This window comes from Suricata suricatta, chromosome 1 (assembly GCF_006229205.1).
Source record: "Suricata suricatta isolate VVHF042 chromosome 1, meerkat_22Aug2017_6uvM2_HiC, whole genome shotgun sequence".
Classification (NCBI taxonomy): domain Eukaryota; kingdom Metazoa; phylum Chordata; class Mammalia; order Carnivora; family Herpestidae; genus Suricata; species Suricata suricatta.
This window is the reverse complement of record NC_043700.1, coordinates 47,121,499-47,131,865: the sequence shown is the minus strand read 5'-3', so window position 1 is coordinate 47,131,865 and position 10,367 is coordinate 47,121,499.

The window sequence follows — 10,367 nt, the reverse complement described above, 5'->3', positions numbered from 1 at the left end:
GGGCTTTTATTTTTATGGTATATGGTATTTGGTATATGTTTTTTCAGCCTTTTGTTTTCAGTCTTAAGTGTGAAATGACTCTCTTGTAGGCATGTAGATGGGTGTTGTTGTTTTTAATCCATTTATGTCTTTTGACTGAAGTATTTCATTTTCATGAAAAGTAATTATTGATAGGTATGTACTTCTTGCCATTCTGTAACTGGTTTTTTGGTTATTTTTGTAGTTCCTCTTTGTTCCTTTCTTCTTCTCTTAATAGTTTGATAGCTTTCTGTAGTATTATACTTGGATTCCTTTCTATTTATATTTTGTGTAGCTATTATAGGTTTTGGATCTGTGGTTACTATTAGGTTCATATATAACATCCAATGTGGATAGTAGTCTATATGAGTTTGATGGTCACTTATGTTTGAATACATTCTAAAAGCACTAAATTTTTACTTCTTCCTCCATGTTTTATGTATATGATGTAATTTTTTACATCCTTTTGTGTATGCCTTGACTGGTTTTGGTAGATATAATTGATTTTACTACTTTTGCATTTTAACTTCCATACTGGTTTTATAAGTGACTAATTTACCTTTATTATATATTTGCATTTACCTATGGAAAATTTTCCTTTCATAATCTTACTTCTAGTTATAGCTTTTTCTTTCCACTCAAAAGTTCTCTTTAAGATTTATTGTAAGGCTGGTTTAGTGATGATGAACTCTTAGATTTCATTTGTTGGGAAACTCTTTATCTCTCCTTCTGTTCTGAATGATAAACTTTCTGCATGGAGTAATCTTGGTGGTAGGTTTTGTCTTTCAGCACTTTGAATATATCATGCCACTCCCTTCTGGCCTGCAAAGTTTTGCAGTTGCTAGCCTTATGGGGTTTCTATTGTATGGAATTGTTTTCTTTTCACTTGCTTTTTTAAAATTTAATTAATTAATTTATTTATTTTGAGAGAGAGAGAGAGAGAGAGAGAGAGAGAGAGAGAGAACAGTCACATGAGCAGGCAAGGGGCAGAGAGAGAAGAAGAGAGAGAATCCCAAGAGAAAGATCCCATGGATCTCATAAATTAGGAGATCATAACCTGAGCCAAGATCAAGAGTTGGACACTTAACTGACTGAGCCACCCAGGTGCCCCTCTTGCTGCTTTAAAATTTTTCTCTTTACAATTACTTTTTGCCATTTTAATTATTGTAATAGTGTCTTTGTGTGGGCCTCCTTGGATTAATCTTGTTAAGGATTCTCTGTGCCTCCTGTATCTGGATGTCTGTTTTCTTCCCCAGGTTAAAAAAAATATTCAGCTATTATTTCTTCAAATGTTTTCTGCCCCATTCCCACTTCTCTTTCTGGAATCCTTATAATGTGGGTGTCATTACACTTGATGATGTTGCTGAGTTCCCGTACTCCATTTTCATTTTTTAAAATTATGTTCTTTTGTTTTTGCTGTTCAGCTGGGTTGCTTTCTGTTACCCTGTCTTCCAGATCACTGATACGGTTTTTTGCATCCTCTAATCTGCTGTTGATTCCCTCTAGTGTATTTCAATTACTGGCTCTTCATCTATGACTGATTCTTTTTTATATTTTCTGTTTGTTGATGTTTTCACTGAGATCCTTCACTCTTTTTTAAAATCCAGTGAGTATCTTTATGACCATTACTTTGATTTTTTTATCAGGCATATTGCTTTTCTCTTTTATCCAGTTCTTTTGCTATCATTTTTGTCCTGTTCTTTCAGTGGGACATACTCCTCTCTTCATTTTGTCTAATTCTCTGTGTTTGTTTCTATGTGCTAGGGAGGTCAGCTACATCCGGTTTTGAAAGTAGTGGGCTTATGCAGTGGTGCCCTGTAGCGTCATACCCCTGGTCACTAGAACCAGAAACTCCCAAATCTGCGTGTGCCTTACTGTTGTGACTTTGTCACTGTTGTGACAGCCTTACTGAGCTGTGTTTGTCTTCAGTTCTGTCAGCTGCAATGATCTGCTTTGCCTGCTGTGGGCACTCTGGACAGAGTCTGGTCCCTGCATTGCTGAGGGGGCCTGTCTGAGGCCTAGAGGGGTTTATAGGTGGGCAGACTAGGTCTCAGATTTGACGTCTGCGTGTAGTCTACCACAGCTGGAGTCATGCTGAACGGCAGGATGCTTTCCTTGCAAGTCAGCTAGAAGGCTTGGCTGCTGCAGCTGGGTTTGTGCTGGTGTGTGGTGTTATCTCCACCTCTCTCCTGGGCAGGAGTTACTTTGGAGTTGTACCGGCCCCTAATGGGGTTGCTTGCAGGGTATGGCAGGCAGAAATGACTTTGGAGTGATGCCTGCCAGTGCAGGTGGGTTAGATGGAACAGGTGCACAGGGGAAGATGAGGGGCAGGCATATGATGCTAGCAAGATACATGGAAAGTTTTAGCACTTGCTCCCACAAGTGTCTAGCTATCTAGGCTAGGGGGAGGGGAGAAGTCTTGGAGAAGTCTCCTGAGGATCTCTGCACCTCCATGGTATGTTCAAACTGCTGCTTCTATGCTGTGTCTTGGCCAGGTTATTTATTATGCTTGCTCTTTAAGGGCAAGGACTGTTTCTTAAGCCCCACTGTTTCTTCAAAGCTGGATATTATGGGACTTGTCTTCTCATGCCAGTCTCCAGCGCCAGGTGTGGGGTCTGATCCTTTGGCTTCCTCCTGCTTTGTTGTGTCCCACTCATTTCAATTAGTTCCAAGTTGTATCTCTACACCTTCTACCCTCTTCAGTGTGATTTCTTATCTATGATTAACTATGGAATGTCTGTTCTGCCCAACTTTGGGTTACTTTCAGAGCTGGTCACACAGATCTAGCTGTTATCTTAGTGTGCCCATGGGATGAGGCGAGCTCAGGATACTCCCACTCTCTCATCTTCCCAGAGCTCCTTACTGTGTCCATAGTTGAGTTTTGCTTTGCAAGAATGTCATATAGCTGAAATCATACATTATTTAGTCTTTTCAGATTGGCTTCTTTCACTTAATGATATACATTTACGACTCCTCCATGTCTTTTTGATTTTTTTTGTAGTGCTGAGTAATAATCTACTGTCTGGATGCATCACAGATTATTTACCTATTTACTTACTGAAGGGCATCTTCTTGGTTTCTCCCAAGTTCTGGCATTTATGAGTGTGTGTGTGTGTGTGTGTTTGTATGGACATGTTTTCAGCTCCTTTGGGTAAAAACTAAGGACAGCAATTACTGGATTGCATTGTAAGAAAATGTTTAGTTTTGTCAAGAACCATCAGGTTGTCCTCCAGAGTAGTGTGCCCTTCTGTACTCTCAGCAGGAGTGAAGGAGAGTCCCTGCTGCCCTACAGCCTTGCCAGCCGTGGTATCGTTCTGGATTTGGGTCATTCTAATAGATATGGAGTGGTGTCTCATTGTTTTTATTTATTTTTAAAGTAGGCTCTACACTTAATGTGGGGCTTGAACTTACAACCCCAAGAACAAGAGTCACATGTTAGAGGCAACTGAGCCAGCCAGGCACCCTTCATTGTCTTTTAAATTTATAATTTCTGAATGACCTATGATGTTGAGGATCTTTTAAAACACTTATTTGCCATTTGTATATCTTCTCTGGTGAGGTGTCTAGTCAGAACTTGTTCCCTATTTCTATTTGGGGTGCTATTGTTGATTTTTAGGTTTTTTTGGGTATATTTTTGGTGGAAGTCCTTTATCAGATATGTCTTTTAAAAAATTGAAGTATAACTGACATGATATCCTATTAGTTTCATATGATACTCTGGTTTCTCTTCAGATCATATAAAAATTTCACCTTTTACTATTAGTTTCATATGCACAGCATAGTGATTTGATATTTTTATATGTTAGGAAATTATCTTTATGACAAATCTAGTTACCATTCATCACCATATAAAGTTATTATAATATTATTGTTTATATTCCCTATGCTGTCCATCACATTCCCATAACTTATTTTATAAGTGGAAGCTTGTACCTCTTAATGACCTTCACCTATTTTACCCATCTCTGGTAACCAACTTTGTTTCCTATATCTTTGAATTTGTTTCTGTTTTGCTTTGGGGTTTTTTGTTGTTTTTTATATTCCATGTAAGTGAAGTCATGCTATATTTGTCTTGTGCCCATGGGATGAGGCACAAGATTTATTTCATATTAATACCCTTTAGATCCATCCATGTTGTCATAAATGGCAAGATTTCATTTTTCATGGCTGAGGAATATTCCACGTGTGTGCATATAAATAAACATACACACACCATGACTTATTCAATGAATGCTAGATTGTTTCCATATCTTGGCTATTGTAAATAAATCTGCAGTGAACATAGGGGTACATATATCACTTCAAGTTGGTATTTTTCTTTTCTTTGAGTAAATACCCAGAAATGAAATTGCTGGATTGGAGGGTATTTATTTATTTATTTATCAGGAACTCTCACATTGTCTCCCATTGTGGCTATACCAATTTACGTTTCCATCAATAGTGCTTGAAGTTTCCTTTTTTCCACATATTTGCCAACAAAGATACTTTTAGCTACTACCCATTCTGATAGGTGTGAGGTGATCTCATTGCGGTTTGATTTGCATTTCCCTGATTGCTGATGTTAAACATCTTTCCATGTAACTATTAGCCATAAGTAAGTCTTCTTTGGGAAAATGTCTTTCAAGTCTTCTGTCTATTTTTTAAATGGGTTAATTAGTATTTTAAATAGTAAGTTGTGTAAGTTCTTTATGTATTTTGGATATTAACCTCTTATCAGATGTATGAGTTGCAAATATCTCTCATTCAGTAGGTTGCCTTTTCTTTGCTAATAGTTTCCTTCACTTTACAAAAGCCTTTAAGTTTAATGTAATCTCCTTAAACAAAATTTTTTTCAGCCTTTTTACCCTTGGCTTGAGGAGGCTGATGGAAAAAAAAAATACTGTTAAGATTGATACCAAAGAGCTTATTGCATATATTTTCTTCTAGGAGTTTTATGGTTTCAGGTCTTACATTCAAGTTTTTAATCTATTTTGAACTTATTTTTTAATATGATGCAAGATAATGGTCCAGTTTCATTCTTTTGCCTATAACTGTCCAGTTTTACCAACACCATTTATTGAGGACACTGTCTTTTCCACATAGTATATTGTTGCCGCCTTCTACATATATTAATTGACCACATAAGCATGGATTTATTTTTGGGCTCTATTCACTTCTGTTGATCGATGTGTCTATTTTTGTGCCAGTACCATATTGCTTTGTTAACTATAGTTTTGTAATATAGTTTGGAATCTTGGAATGTGATACCTCTAGCTTTGTTCTTCTTTCTCCAGATTGCTTTGGCTATTCAGGGTCTTTTGTGATTCCATACAAATTTTAGGATTGTTAGTTCTGTGAAAAAATACTGTTGGTATTTTGATAGGGATTGCATTGAATCTGTAGATTGCTTTGAGTAGTATGGACATTTTAACAATATTAATTTTTCCAATCCATAAGAATGGAATATTTATGCACTTATGTGTGTCTTCCTTAATTTCTTTCATCAGTGTCATACATTTTCAGAGTGTAGGTCTTTTACCTACTTGGTTAATTGTTTTCCTTCTTGGTTAAATTTTTTTTTTTAATTATTTTTTTTTTTTTAGAGAGAGCACAAGTGGGTTAGGAGCAGAGAGAGAGACAGACAGACAGAATCCCAAACAGGCTCCATACTTTCTGTGTGAAGCCTGACATGGGGCTTAATGTCATGAACCATTAGGTCATGACCTGAGCCTAAATCAAGAGTTAGACACTTAACTAACTGAGCCACCCTGGTGACCCTTTGGTTACATTTATTTCTGGGTATTTTATCTTTGTTAGTTTGATTCTAAGTGAGAATGTTCTCTTTCTGATAGTTTGCTATTAATGTGTAGAGACACAACCAATTTGTATATGTTAATTTTGTATTCTATGACTTTACTGAATTTATTTTTTTAGTTCTAATAGTTTTTTTTGATGGAATCTTTAGGATTTTCTATATATAGTGTCTTGTCATGTACAGACAGTGACAGTTTTACTTTATCATTGCAATTTGTATATGTTTTTTTCTTTTTCTTGCCTAATTGCTATGGCAGTACTTCTAATACTGCTAATACTAATAATAAATGTGGTGAAATGAGCATTGTTCCTGATGTTAGAAGAATGGCTATCAGCCATTAAGTATGATGTTAGCTTTGAGTTTGTCATATATGGTCTTTATTATGTTGAGGTACATTCTGCCTATATCCACTTTGTTGAGAGTTTTTATTGTAAACTGCTGTTGAATTTTGTCCAATGCTTTTTGTACATCTATTGAGATGTTCATATGATGTTTATCTTTCTTTTTCTGAATGTAGTGTATCATATTGATTGATTTGTGAATGTTGAACAATCCCTTTGGTGTGTTGTTGAATTTGATTTACTAACATTTGGTAACAATTTTTGCATCTATGTTCATCAAGGATGTTGGCCTGTAATTTTGTCTTCCCTTCCCCTTTTTTTGTGGTGCCCTTGTCTGACTTTGGTATCAGAGTAATGCTGGCCTGATAAAATGAGTTGGAAGCATTGCTTCCTCTTCAATTTTTTGTGAACAGTGTAAGAAGTAACTCTTCTTTTTATGTTTGGCAGAATTCACCTATGAAGCTATTTGGTACTGGACTTGTTTTTTGAGAATTTTAAATAACGGATTCAATTATACTACTTGTAATTTGTTCAGATTTTCTATTTCATAATTTATTCTTAGAAGGTTGTGTATTTCTAGGAATTTATCCATTCTAAGTTTTCCAGTTTGTTGGCATATAGTTGTTCACAGGAGTATTTTTGAGCGAGAGGAGGAGAGAGAAAATCCCAAGCAGGCTCTGCACTGTCAATGCAGATCCTGATGCAGGGCTTAAACTCGAGAACTGTGAAATCAAGAGTCAAACACCAACAACTGAACCATTCAGGTGCCCCCGCTTTCAGCTCCTTAAATCTTGCCACTCCCTGCAGGAAATTCAGCTGACAATCTTACAGTGTTTCCCATGCATGAGACTATTTTTTCTCTTGCTGCTTTTAAGATTCTCTCTCTCTTTAAAAACTAAAGTGTAGTTAACATATAATATTATATTAATTTCAGGTGTACAGCATAGTGATTCAATATTTATATACATTATGAAGTGATTACCATGGTAAATCTAGCTACCATCTGTCACCAAATTTGTTACATATTAACTGTATTCTCTGTGTTGTACATTGTATTTCTATGTCTTAATTATTTTAAAGCTGGAAGTTTGTACCTTTTAATCACCTTTCCCTATTTTGCCCACCTTCCAACCCCTCTCTGTTGGCCACCAGTAGATTTTTTCTTTGCATCTAGGATTCTGTTTCTGTTTTTGTTCATTTGTTTTAGATTCTACATATAAGTGAAATCACATGGTATTTGTCTTACTCTGATCTATTTCACTTCATGTAATATCCTCTAGGTCCATCCATGTTGTCACAAATAGCATGATTTTTAATTTAATTTAATTTTTAATGTTTATTTTGAGAGAAAGAGAGAGAGAGAGAGAGAGAGAGAGAGAGAGAGAGAGAACATGTGAGTGGGAAAGAAGGGCAGAGGGGGAGAGGGAGAAGGAGAGAGGGAGGGAGAGAGAGAGAGAATGAGAGATGAGAGAAAATCTTAAGAAGTCTCCACAGCACAGATCCTAACACAAGGCTCAATCTCATGACTGTGAGATCATGACCTGAGCCAAAATCAAAAGTCAGACATTTAACTGACTGAACCACTCAGGTGCCCACAAGATTTTTTGTAATGGCCAAATAATATTCTATTGTGCTTGTCTTTGTGTACACACACACACACACACACACACACACACACACACATCTACCATATCTTCTTTAGTCATCCATTTAGGTTGCTTCCACAGCTTGGCTATTATAAATAATGGTGCAGTGAACATAGGTTGCATATGTCTTTTCAAATATGTTTCCATTTTCTTCATAGAAATACCCAGAGGTAAAACTGCTGGATTGCATCAGAGTTTTTTCTAATATTGTGAAGACTCTCCATACTGTTTTCCATAGTGGCTGTACCAATTTACATTTCTACCAGCAGTGTGTGGGGGTTCTTTTTTCTCCACATCCTATCGACACTTCTTGTTTCTTATGTTTTTGATTTTAGTCATTCTGTCAGGTGTGAGGTGCTATTTCATTGTGATTTTGATTTGTATTTCCCTGATGATTAGTGATATGCACATCTTTGCATGTGTCTGTTGGCCATCTGTGTGTTGTCTCTGGAGAAGGTTTACTCAGGTCCTCTGTCCATTTTTGAATTAGATTGTGAAGATGCTCTCTTTAATTTTGCCATTTAAATTTTAATATGTCTTGGTTTGGCTCTCTTTGGGTTCATTTTGTTTGCGACTCTGTATACTTTCTTGACCTGGATGTCTATTTTCTTCTCCAGATTAGGGAACTTTTCAGCCATTATTTCTTCAAATAAGCTTTCTGTCCCTTTCTTTCTCTTCTCCTGGGACCTCTAAAATGCAAATGTCAGGGTGCTTGATATTGTCCTAGAAGTTCCTTAAATTATCCCCATCCGAAAATTTGTTTTCTGTTCTGACTGGGTAATATCCATTATTCTGTCATTCAGATCACTAATCTGTTCTTTATTGTCCAGTCTGTTGTTAATTCCCTCAAGTGTATTTTTCATTTCAATTATTGTATACTGTAGTTCTGATTGGTTGTCTTTATTGAGTTTCTATTTCTTATATTTCACCTCTGTTGACATTCTCACTTTTTCCTCCATTCTTGAGTTTGGTAAATATCCTTATGACTATTTGATCTGATTGTCAGGTAAGTTACTTATCTGTGTTTTATTAGAAGTTTTCCCCCCATTTCCAAGGCTTTATCTTGTTCTTTCATTCAGCATATATTCCTCTGTCTCCTCATTTTGTTTGACTTTCTGTGCTTGTTCTAGAAATTAGGCAGAACTGCTTTTTCTCCCCGTCTTGAAGGAGTAGTCTTGTTTAGGAGTATCCCCTTTGTAGACTGCATGTGCCTGGTGGCTTTGGCAGGTCAGGTGCAGGTGGAGCAAGCCTAGGCTGGGAGTCATGAGGTGCTCTGCACTGGGGTTGCCTTGGTGGGATGGCTGGAGCTGGAGCAGTATATGCCGGGGGCGGGGCAGGGGGGTCCTAGTGCACATTGCTCTGGGGCCTTCTTGGCTGAACAACTGGATCAGACACTGGTCAGGTCTGTCCCAGGGATATCATGCCCAGGGCTGGCTTGGGATGGATAGAGCTGCAGCAGGAATAGGGTGCGGGGGGGCGTTTCTTGGACTTGCTGCCCTGCCCTGGTAAGATAGTTGGGTCAGGCATAGTCTGGAGGTGGGGGTCCTAGAGCATTCTGTGTCAGGGCTGCCTTATGGGGAAGGCCAGAGCTCATACAGGCTGAGGGCCTGGGTGTGCTGAGGCAGTACTAGATGGCTGTCATGCAGGGACCTGGCTTCCTCAGGAGCTGTCAGGGTGGAAGGGGAATATTGAAAATGGTGCTTGTCAGCACCTCCAACCCTAGAGAGAGCAGTTCCACCCATTTAGTGGAGACTTGTTGGTAAAATCACCCCCTCAGTTCTGTCTTTTGCAATTTTTTCTCCCACTCTATGACTTATATTCTTGTTCTTGTGTTACTGTTTTTTTCAGAGCAGAAGTTTTTCATTTTAATGAATTTCAGCTTATCAATTCTTTCTTCATGCATCATGTCTTTGGTGTCCTATCTAAACACTCATCACAAACCCAAGGTCATCTAAGTTTTCTCCTGTTATTTTCTAGGATTTTTGTAGTTTTGCATTTTACATTTAGATATCTGGTTCATTTTGAGTTAATCTGTGGGAAGGATATAAATTCTATGTCTAGATTAATTTTTTGTGCATGTAGATTGCTGGACCAATTTTAGAAAAAAATTTATAGGTTTTTTAAAAGAATCTTTCATTTCCCTTTAGTGTGGGCCTTTTCAAAGTCACATCATTCAAATAATTCTTAAGCAGTTTTCAAACACAGAGAAAGGTTTTTTCAGAGTCTCAGTCAGGGGCATGAACTTCTTGCTTATCATGTAGAAACAGCGTGAGCATCAGCCAAGCACAGATCTGTTCCCTTGTTGATCTGATTTTCTTCACTTTTTGAGTTTGGTTAGTAGCCAGGCAAGGTAGGGCATTTATCAGTGACAACCAGTTTTAGGTAAACAATGAGTTGGGGAAAAGGTTACTGCTGATTTTCTTTTAGCCTGTAGTGGCAGCTGCTATATGGGGCCAGAAGCACAGAAGCAGATCCTAAATTGTCTCTGAAAGGGAAAACACAAACCAGAAGCTACTGAGCAGGGCAGAAGGGGGCATTGGTGATTCAGTTCTTTATGGCTCCTTCTCT